This window comes from Lagopus muta, chromosome 8, assembly GCF_023343835.1.
Source record: "Lagopus muta isolate bLagMut1 chromosome 8, bLagMut1 primary, whole genome shotgun sequence".
Taxonomy (NCBI): Eukaryota; Metazoa; Chordata; class Aves; order Galliformes; family Phasianidae; genus Lagopus; species Lagopus muta.
In genome coordinates, this window is record NC_064440.1 from 30,040,732 (window position 1) to 30,052,869 (window position 12,138).

Sequence of the window (12,138 nt, forward strand, 5' to 3'; positions counted from 1 at the left end):
TTTTCTCCCTGCTGCTGCTAGATGTGATATACGGCATGCATTGCTTTTTGCATCCAAAGGCACACTGAAATATTGCCATACAAAATAAAATAGCGGTGTGAGTAAAATTCAGGTTGTACTACAGAACAGTCTTGCTACTGACTTGTGAATTTTATTAAGCCAATACGGCATTCACTTTCACTGCAACTTATGTTCCATTATAGTGACTTATGTCTGAATGATGTTTATGTACATGTGTAATGACCTTAAGCACAATTTCCGAGTGAGAAATAAGCTTTCTTTTTGGTAGAAACAAAACATAAAACACACAGTAAAATACTTCAAACCAATAGGTAGACAGAGCTCCTCTGTTCAGACACTAGTTTTAATCCCTCAAATCCAGCTCCTCTAGTAAATCCATCTCAAGTAAAAAATCTCTGCTGAGAGTTTCCACAGAACAGGGTGGGATGGCTGATGATGAGATGTAACTTCGCTGTTAGACATGGACACAGCAAAGCCCCATCCATCCAAACCTAGCTGTAAGAAGAAAACAGGGGAGCCAACTCAAAGGAGATGAATTTCTCCTGACATAGATCAAGCTCCTTCTAACAACTCTAGGAATTTGTCTAAGCTCTGTTCTCCATGGCTGTGTTCAGTTCTCTACAAAATCACGTAATCTGTATTTCACAATATCAAAGTCTCCAGCCAAATTAACTTCAAAGCCTCACTGCAGAATTATCACTTATTTTACTCATGTTATTGGCTTCTGAGCCAAGTCAAACATCCCCCAGTTCATTACAAGGTAACACAGCAGGAAATTAATTGCAAACTCCTCAAGAGTTGATAAAAAGACATAAAAGATAACAATAAAGGAATCAAAAATGAAGGTAGGATAGCCTACCCTCACTTCATCAGCTTATTTTCTATTGTGCAATAAAACACTTCATTCGCTCTTAAAACTCCCACACGCGCTCATACCCAACCTCTTATTACCAGAGCAACAGCAAAGCTATTTCTGCACATTCTACAGTACTCCAAGTGGAGCATCCACCCTGAGCATGACTGCTGGGATAACAAAAAGACACTTGGATTTATCTCAGCAAGGTGAAATGAAGCACAAAGCACTCAAAAGCTCCTCAGATTAGCAATTTCCTTGAGCAGGAAGTGTCTTGGACATCATCTGAAGTTATTAAAGCACCTGGTTAAAAGCTGAACTTCCCTGACAGGTAGCTAGGGCTTGGAGAAAAGCTAATGAGAGCCTCTTTCTCAAGAAAAGTATAATTTGAATCTAACTCCTAAGTCAAACAGACATTATTATTAACATATGATTATTAACAAAACTTCGGTTGATTAACACAAGCATGTTACTAGTTATATCTTCATTTGAAAAGTAATTCTCATTTGCTATATCTGTCTAAGAAAGAACTTACCACAGCTTAAGACATCACCAAGTATGTGTCAAAATGGGTTTTCTGAAGGCAAATCTGCAAACAAACCAGAATCGCAAGGACACCCTTGTGTATCAGATTTATACTGTTATCATAAATTATCATACTGAAGCAGGATATTCTTTGTGGAAACTATAAACTAAACTGTGAGGATATTTGAACGAGAGATTTATTGCAAGAAACAGCAAGTTTGTGATCACACAAAAGACAGCCATGTCAGAACTGCTACTGTGAAAATTCAACTTTAGCGGTAATAGCTCAAACAAACAGGCAATGTACTGAATTGAACTGGGAAATGAAGAGTATAGAAAACAGGGTATAAAAGTAAGCTTTTGAGACATTCTGACTGCATTATAGATGAAGTTGTCTCATTCAATACAACCCCTCTGAGTAAAAACTGTAAGACAAAGGATTCTAGCTAGCTCCTTTTGCATACTGCCTGAGCTATGCAGCCCCCCCCTTCTCCACAGCTGCTACTAATGTGTACATCAGCTGTGAAAGATGAATCAAGAAGAGCAACATGGTGTCTAATCTTGGCATTTGCTACAACTGGTTGGGTTTTTTGTAACCCGTTTCCTAACTAAAGTTCTAGTATTTCTTCGCTCATATATAAATATCACAAACTTATTTCACTCCTCCATCTTTCTTGCAAAATATCTCCCTGTACAAATGAGAAATTCTACCTATAGCACCACCACTCCACACCTTCTTACAATGCTATCATTTTGGAGGGATAACTGAATTTTATCCAAAGAGCAAATCAAATAGTAAATCTTTCACGGAGCCATAATCTTCCAAAAGCCAACTAAGGTACGACATTCCCAAATAACTATTAGTAAATCCTCTGAAGACAGGGAGGTCCAGTTAAGACTCATGTTTACGTAAGACTGATAGGCACAAACGTTGATTATTGCAACTTTTTATTTAAAAAAATAATTAAAAAAAAAATCAAAGTTCATGAGCCAATTCTATAACATATTACATGCCTATCACAGCATTCTATTAGAAACAGATTGTGCATCTTTGATAAAATAATACAGCTGTTCATATTTTAAAGTGCACAGAATGGGAATGTACCACTGCTCTGATTTTTAATGAAATGGAATGATTCCTACAACACCTCCATGCTCTCAAGATTCAGTTATTCTCTATATTTCATATTCAGTGGAATTACAATTATTTCACACTGTTGTGCCTAATTTCCTCTTGAGAAGTGCTTTCAGAAGTAATCCTGCAGAAAGCTGTCATAGCTCTGGAGGCAACAAAACACTGAATACAGTGCACATGACTACTAGAATCGCAGTACCTCATCTCTCCCCTCCATCAGTGATTTCTAATAGAAACATATTTTAGCATCATATAACAACTAATTATTTTAACTGCCATGCTAAAATATTGAACAGATGTCCACTAATCAGGTAGTTGACTCCTGAGAAATAAGCAAAATATCCCCAAAACCATTTAAGTAATCAATTTAAATCCACACACTGAAAGAAACAGCTCAGTACAGCTGTTAGGCAACTATAGCCTTCTAATAAAAATTTCCCTTGTGCATACAATATGTACACATACAAAGTTTCTAACTTGGACACTGATAAAAACTTATGCCTTCTGCATGCTCAAAACTTTCAAGTACTTAAAAAGTGTTTGGACAAACCTACAGACATCAAATAACCATTGACTTATCCTAAGAAATCATTTTTGGTCCAATAAGACCTTGAATTGCAGAGCAGTAAGAGGCGTACTGAGTGTTACTTGATTCTCGTGCTCTTCCCCAACAAGGAAGGAAATCACTATGTGAACAGGACAGCACAAAGACATTACTGTTCCTAAGACGTCTGCTAGCAGAGTTCACGCAGTAGGTCTGTGAAGCTATAAACTACATGGAGCGCTTCCCATCTCTTCTAGCTTCCCTGAGGGGCCTTGCTAGCTATCTTTGCTCCTTGCAGCTCTTTGTGAGACTTCATGCAAGCTGACTTTGTGCAGCACCAGTCAGGTTTTGAGGTGGATCTGCAAATGCCTCTCCCACCAGCAGATTATTTTGCCCCAGTGAAGGAAGCCACTTGGTGCCCCTGAGCTTCAAGCTCTTAAAGAAAACAAAACAAAACAACAACAACAAAAAATACAGTGCACAAACATACAGCAAAGTAAAATGTAAAGAAAAATTAAACAACTTGCTCATTTAAGCCAAACCATACTCCAGCAACACCACTCTTGACCTTTTTAGATCAACTTTTTACCATAATACACAGTGGGGAACAAAACAGACAAAGAGACTTACTAAGAAAAAAAATGTAAGGTACCCCATCTCCTGAATTTCCCAAGTCCTGTACAAAAGAATATGTGTTTTCAATTCCACGTGTGAGAAGTACACACAGTGCTAAGAACAAACAAGAGAGCTCCCTATCAGAAGTTTATCCCAATGCACTGTTGAAGACACCAATATGTTTCCGGGTGAAGCCCCAATCCGTAAATAATAAAAAGCTACATCAGTAAGTTAAAGGTCTAGCTTTCCTCCTAATGTGGCTTATCAGGATAGGAGAAAGAAAAAAGAATCTCTACATATCATGATCTTAAAAGGTGTCTCTTTTCTCAAACACTAACACAGGAGATTTTATTTTGAACAATGACAAAAGCAAGAAGCACAGCTTGAAGAGAAGTTACCTATTAAAGGTGTTCACTAAAACGGCAGCTTCAACAATGGCCAAAAAGTGAGCAGTTTAAGTGGCTTTGGGAGACTGTTCCATATGCAGCTGTCAGTAATATACCAGAAAACAAAGACAGAAGGTGAGAGCATCCCTAGACTCAAGGACCCAAACTGCCTGTTGCACATATCACAGACCACTACCTTTCACCAAGTGAAAATTTCCACCTCTTAAAAGCTAAAGCAAGAACTTCTAGTTTCAGTTTCAGTATTTCAAAAGAGTGCTACAGGGATATTCCCAAATAGTATTTTGTTCAACAGATTTACTCATCCTCAGAGCTGAAAACATGCACAGGGCCTTTGAAGTGATTTACACTGCAGCTGGTGGTAGATTGCTGAACCTGCCCTCCTGCAAATGAGTGCATGCATTACTACCCAATCGTTTCCAGCATAGAAAAGGCATTACCCAATTCTGTTTCTGATAAGCACTAGGTCAATCTTTCCCTCATTTTTATGCCTCTTCCACAGCCCCACAGTTTCCCAAAAGCTTCGTCTGCAGCCAGACATCATGGTTGAAGTTGTACATTAGAATTACTTTTTATTAAGATACAGACAAAGCGAGGATCACATACTCCATGGCTTATATTTCTTCTCTTCCTATCAATGCTACATCATTCCTCACTTCTTGCAAGCAGACAAGACTGACGAGGCACATGAAATTCTGACTCACTGATGTTGCAGCTCCTTGGATAGCAAAGACTTCAGATGCAGGCGACTTTTAAGGTCTCAAACCTGTGCTGGTGCATATAAATTCTAACACAATCAGAAGCATAGGAACAGCTCAGTTGCCTGAATGTGCCTGAAAAAGTTACTATTAGCTTCTGGAAGACACTAAAGAAAGAAAAAGCACTCAAGTGAACGTGGTTTAAGGAACTGCAGGCCCAGCTGAGACTTCTCAAACACGAGCATATACCTTCTGAATGTCAGTACAGTCAGCAGTACCATCTACTGTAGCTCACCAGTTTCACTTAGCGCCTCTTCTATAAAGTTGACAGAGACTGAAACTGGATCTTAAGGGGAAAAAAGAACAGCACTTTAAACTTATTTCTAATTCACTAGTTTCCAACATTAGCAAATATACCGTAACATACACATCAGAAATAAAGTGGCCACAGAATCTGCATACAAAAATTTACCATCATTAAAATCTACCATTATAACATACAATCACTATCACATCTCTGCTAAAAAATTAAGACAAAGACATTGGAATATGAACTCTACATTTGTTGGCAGAACACATGGATCTTGCAACTAAATAGCATGAAGCATATCATCAAGGAGACTTCAAATAAGGCTTCCTGCCCAGATGCAACTGCCAAGATTAATTTCATCCCAATGATACTAAACTCTAATGTAGTCCTTCCAAGCAATTCACAGAAGACGCATACACCTTTTACATAAATGGAAACAAACATATTGTAACTGCAAATTTCAGGCTGCTTCTTACTTATAAGAACAGAAGGATATTGCTAATGGTAGAGCAGGATAAGGGTTTGTGAAGCCCTCATAGCTATAGCAGTGCTCCATTGCTTCATCATCTCTCCCTCTATTCCCTGATCATTTTCAGAAGAGGCTTTTAAGAGAGAAAATTGGTACAAGACACTTTCCTCCTTCAACTGTGAAAACGACAACGGAGTTGTTCCATAGTTGTTACGAAAGCCTTAGTGCATAGCAAGGGGAAGTATAACTGATGGACCAAAACAATTGCTGTTCCAAATAACTTTGCATATATAGAGGTATTACACTTTGAATTAACACTTGATTACATTTTCACTTCCAGTTTAGCCCCAGACAATTTTAGATACAAATATTTAGATACTTTATTACCTAAACCTTTAAAGAAATTCTAAAGGAGATGTTAAACTGGAATAGTGGACTATTACTTTGTTGTCATTGTTACTAAGCCTGAGATTTCGTGTTTTATAGTGCATAGAATTCTTTGGGGGTAAGTGGATAGGGAATATGTTATGTGCATCCTGTTAAATGCATGTAATAACTGGATTTCCTGATATAGCAGTACAGGCTTTCTAACCAAGTCCTTGAGTTCCTCAGGACACTTGAGCTCATGAAAAATTTATGGCTATAAAACTCACGTGTTCACATACTCTTGAAATTACAATTCCTAATCTTCTCTTTACAAAAATAAAAAGCCAATCCCACCCTTTACTTCACGAAGGATAGAGAACCTTTAGCACTGAAACAGAGCAATTTTGCTCTGACAGGTAAGAGATTAAATCTGAGAGTAAAGTGCTAAATTTAAGCCACGTTATCTAATGAGGTTAGGGTAACAGTAATTAGTCTGATAAGAGAGCAGATTATTTTTCTTGCTAATACTCCTGCTACTACAAGAGGATAAATACAGCACTAAACGGTGTCTGTTGTAGTTGTTGCCAGAAACCATGCAACATATCAGTACATACAAAAGAATAACGTAGATGAACACTTAACATAGTTATTTGGAAGATGGATATCATTTTGCAGCCTTTTCTCAATCCTCTTTATATACAAAGAAAAAGAGGTTTTTCTGTTTTTCTTCTACCCTTTTACCAGAATGGTTTCATTCATCGTCTTGATTTGGGGAGCACTGCCTACATAATACAGCAGTCATCTCCCATAATCTTGTCTTGCTAAAGGCTGTACCTTTGCCTCTTGGGATACATTTGTTACATGCAATATTCTAAAGCCATCCACCACTCCTCTGCTGTGGGCTGGCCACATGATACAGCCATATCTTTACCAAGTTATCCCTGACTTGGACTTGACCATGACCTTCCTTGCAGAGCTCTCCACCAGGCTGAACTCTGCATGCAATCCTCATGGTAAGCAGTCCAGTCAACCTACAAATAGCATCTCCTAGTCAAGGTGGCTGAAGACATCAGAAAAATGAAATCTTGCCACGCTTAGCAGCTTAGTCAGATACTCAGTGGCTTCTTCTGCCAAAGGTTCTTCTGACAAAGCCACACCATCTTCCTTGAAGTCCAAATCTCTTACTCTCCTGGAAGCTTCTGTGCTACAAAATACTTGTACTAGTGCCAACTATTATAAAGAAATGCAGTCTTTTTATTACTTAGACATAAAGTACTGTGCTCAGTGAAAACTTTCTTTTTCCTCTACCCAAGCCAGCTATCAGATTACAGTGGTGTAACACAAAGTAATAGTGACAGCCTAGGTTAGCTTTTTTTTTGTCCCTCCCAAAGTTTCAAAGTAAATTCTAATAACTACACTGACACACAGCTTTGTGCTGCTCTAACTTTGTTAGGGTTGAGTCTTTTTTTCCCTTCTAGTATGTAGAAATGGGCATTCCTTGTCAAGTAAATATATGACAGTTCTCTCTCCCACAACTAGTTTGCGTGTTTTTTCTACTACGTGTTACTGCACAGCAGGAGGACAAGTGTCCCACTTCCACAAGAAACAAAGGATGACCAATGCCTGCACCACTGCCTGTAAGTGGGACAACTTTTGAAAGTCTCAGAAGACAAACTTTTTAAGAGCTATTTTATTTCTTCCTTATAACTTTCCAGGAAGATTCACAATGAAGGCAGGTGAAAAATTGAGGCTTTAGCATGAAACAACTTGAAGAACTAACAGGAAAAATAACTTGGGTCCATCCAGCTCTGAGTGTGGGTACACACTGCCACATCCCAGTACACATAGCTGTAGCCAGGAAAGCTGCCAGCCATACTGAGACACTGCAGAAGAGAAATGGGGATCGTTCCAAAATAACAGTGACATTCACACAGCTTCTTGCCTGAGCCACATCTACCATCTGAAATAACATTAAACATTGCAGAAAGCATTAGATGCAAATTCCAAATGAGCAGTTTTCATAAACTGCAGCTAACATTTGGCTAGGTTAGGACTTGGAAGAAGTTGGCAGCCAACGTCTTTTTCATTTATAAAATCAAAGCAGCATGGTAAACCCAATTACACTAAGTAATGGTACAACCATGCCAAGTGCACTTGTGGTAGGAAACCACATGCTTTATGCCACTTGATTGCTTAATCGGATAATAAAGCTGTGCATAAATGCCTGATAAGAAAAAACATCACAATATTAGCAAAAAGTCAGTCAAGGTCTGGAGAATTAATTTAACAAGAAGTATAATCATGAAAAACAATTATGGAAACAAGACACAGACTTGTCATACTCCCCACTCCATGCATCACATTTGTTCTCCCTCAAAATCAGGAGGAAACTGTAATGATTACTGTGAACTTGAATCAAATTGAGATTATATGCAGACTCATCTATCTGCTTCTCCCTTGGTTAAAACTTGGTAGTACCACTATGTTTTTCATGTGCAGTTGAAAAAGAATGATTTAGCCACAAGTCATCCTGAACTTGGTGCATACAGTCTAATATCCTTTTGTTGTTGTTGGTCGTGGCTTCTTTTAAGTATTTTTCTGTAAGGCAATTTTGTGAATAAAACAGGAATATATTCATTATTTCTACATTCTGTAGAGGCTGACATCCACACTAATTAACATACTGTCTGTCCATCGAACATTAGTCATCACTTATTTTCCCATAAATCAGCAAAGAATTTCCAAAGTTGATAGCTTTGACCAAGTTGACAGGTATACTAGATCTACATAAACAGTATTCACATAGGCATTTTTTCCCCCAATACCTCTTACAGGGATCAGTTACTGAGGTATTTCTAAAAGTCTAACATGCCCATCTCATCAATAGGTTTCTAATCATATGAATGCCCCCCTGATTTGGGGAACTTATTTTTACAGTCTTTATTTAAATGACATTGGCATATTCAATTACTGACTGTGCAGTCCACATCTTACACTGCATTTAATCTTAACTGGCTCTTTCAGGCTAAGTGTTTTCCAACTTCTGTTGAACAAATATTTGAGGCTAAAAACAACTGCTTCAGCCTGCAAGCATCCTGTTCTTAGCACAAAATTTCATAGCATCGCAGATACAGCAGGATACAAATGCTTTGCAAGATTTACTTGGCTGTCCTCATAACATCCAGTTAATAATAAACAGAGACACTGGAACACATTTTGTGAGTTCAGAATTAAGATCCAGAAAAAAAAAAACGCTTCTCAGGATCACCAAAATACATAATTACTACTGGAACTTTGAGAATTGCCCACTCTCATATCAAAAAACAGACTGATCAGTTTGAAACAGACGCTTAGCCTGTACTCAACTAATGTGCTAACCAGTAGCTACCATATGCTGTTGTTTTATTCAATTAAAGCTATAATACAAATTCATTCTACAATAATACAATGATCTTCATAGCTGGTAAGGAAATCAAAATTTATGTCCCTACTTCCCTTAAGTGCTTTATTAAGGCCAAATGATAATCTGAAACATCCTTACGAAAACTCCATACAGTGCACTTTCATCAGGATGTGAACGTACGTCTATTTCTAGAGATTTTATATATTGGCTATTAAAAACTCTACATCAATAAAGAACAACTTGCCATCATAATTACTGTGTCAGTTCTTTTTCGCAAAGCCAAACTCCAGCTTTGTGATGAATAAGTAAAAATATAGCAGATAAATAAAGATGTTAAGTGGATAACAGTGAGTTTTAGAGATACTAAACATATTTATTGTGAAGTTGTTGTTAGTTAAAGAATGTAACCTTATAAACCTCCTCTCCAGGAGCTAACAGTTGTGTCTGTCCAATTAGGCTGGAGGCATCTCCTACAGCTGTTGTTACCCTGTATGGATGTAGCTTTCCACCATTACAGGCTTTCCAAATCTCACTGTCAATATTTCATGACCAGCTCTTTAAAAGCAACAGAAAGATGCTGTGTTGCAGCTAGCTGACAAATTTGCTGGAGTTGTCCCTAGAAAAAAGGGGGGGTCAATATTTTAAAACTGCTGCTCAGCTGCATTAATATGTATTTTTTTTAATCCTATATTTTTAAAAGCTTTTTAAAAATTATCATCTTTGTATTACATCAATTTTTTTTTTTATTTAGGAACAAAAAAGATTTCCTTACTAGCTGAGATATCTTTAAGGTGCTTCTAAACTTAGAAACAAATCATCATGCAATTAGAACAATATTTAAAACTACATTTTTATAAGTTACAATCCACCAAGAAAAAATAAAAGAATACTACTTACACATGCCCAGGAACTACACTTGAACTTCTTGCTGCTTGTCAGGCTCAACCTGTCAAGCTATTAGCTTGCACTTAAAGGTTTGCATTTGCTCAATAGCTGACCCACACATCTCAGTGTCTTAGCATGAAAAATGGCTTTCAGGCTCAGCTGCCTTCTAAGTGCCATCCATCATCAGGAAAGACAAATTATTCCCTTTACAGTCTGCTACAATGCCAAGTTCTCCTGGCTCTGTTCCAGCAGTCCCACCCACACCACCCCAGGGAAAAGCAAACCCTAACTGTATCTTGCTCTTTCTGTTGTGCAGAATGGAAAACAATCACCATTTGATGCCATTTAAAAGGAAACAGAAGTGGAAAAACAGCTCCATCATCTCCCAGCCTCCTTCTTGCTGCACCAGTCAGTGGCTCAGAGGGAGCAAAAAAATGGCAGACTGGGAACTTAAACCACGAAGCCAGCTGGAAATACACTGTGTTCTGCATAACGGGACCATAAACAAACTGACACACAGCAGGCTGCCCTTTGGAAGCACTTCTAAAAATACCCACACACTTGTCTCTGGTCCTTGCTGCCCCAGAGCTGCCTCCTACCCGGCAGGCCAGGGGGCTGCCCTGCTTCCCAAGAAGGCATCCCTCCCACAGTATGTTTATGCTACAAGCCTGTAAATAAGATTCCCTTTTCAAAGCAAAACATCTGCTCTTTCATTCACAGTGAACTGAACCAATTGCATAGTGGATTTATTTGCAGCCAGAAAAGAAAAACCTACAAATGTGACTGCTGCCTACCCACAGCTGCAATGAGAAGCAAATCTGTCCAGTCACATCTTCCCTGGCTGGTACTGGAAAAGCAGTGCACATGCTGCTATGTGAAAGGTGCTATGAAATAAAGCAGCATCACAGCCAGATTCTGCAACACAATCAACAGGCATTAAAAACTAGGTGCATCCCAAGGATCTCAGTCCATTTCCCTCCAGGGAAAAGAGAATAACATAGAGAGGTCGCAGGTTTATCAATTCCTCGTTCAAATCCAGCCCAGAAGATAAAAGAAATGCAGATGGAAGAGCCTTTTTTTTTTTTTTTTTTTCCTTTTCCAGCCAGGCGTGAAAGAGGCTAAGGAGAAAAATGACTTACAGCACTGCCTTGTGTGTTTGTGTTCTGCGTAGAAAACAGCACAGTAAGTTTGTGAGGAGGAGCAGGGCCAGCTGGGCTCAGCTCTTTCACATTCATTTTACATTCCAGCTTCATTCTTGTGGCCACCAGAATGCAGAGGGTTTCATAATAAGTTACGGATGACTACATCTCTTTGGTGCCATTTGCTGACTGGCATGCCACAATCGGGCTGGCTGACTGACACACACCGGTAATCTGCTTAGAAATATGGCAAGAGAAATTTGAAGAGACTATCAGTAACATGAAGGATTTTCTAAAATGGCCTAACACTGGAAACACAAAAATCTGAACTTGTATTCTTCCTTTTAAAGCATACAAGCAAACATCATCTCACAGACATGTCTGAATAACTGAATTTTTTATTGGTTTTAACTAAAACTGCCGAATGCAAACCTATTGTCCTAACTGAAAACAGTTAAATCCTGTACATCCAAGGGATTCTTTGGAGCTCCACATAGCAACAACATTGTTTAAAACCTAACACACTCCCTAAAGATCTGATGCAGTACACGTCATGTGCCAAAATGCAAAGCAATAACAGCAAGATTGGTTTTTTTGGGGGCGGGCCAGGATTTTACAGGGAGGAAGGGCAGAATGACTACCTTCAAATCCTCTATAACTTCAAGACAAAGTCTTGTGAAGCATTTTATTTTTAATAGGGCAGCCAGGCAGAGAACTAGCCCTCAGCTGGCACTCGCCCCATCAACCCACAGGCATTCCACTTCCCAGCTC

The 12,138-nt window shown here is 38.6% G+C and overlaps 1 protein-coding gene across 11 annotated transcripts in view; it reads right to left on the minus strand.

Moving 5' to 3' along the window:
• GULP1 (GULP PTB domain containing engulfment adaptor 1) overlaps positions 1–12,138 on the minus strand; it is a 273,935-nt gene that overhangs the window by 235,751 nt on the left and 26,046 nt on the right. The window contains exon 1 of one of the 11 annotated variants that reach the window (XR_007378711.1): positions 10,241–10,344. The exons of the other annotated variants lie outside the window; for them this stretch is intronic. The gene's annotated coding sequence lies outside the window, so the exon portion shown is untranslated. Of the gene's footprint in view, positions 1–10,240; positions 10,345–12,138 lie in introns of those variants that run through there. 11 annotated transcript variants of the gene reach the window in all.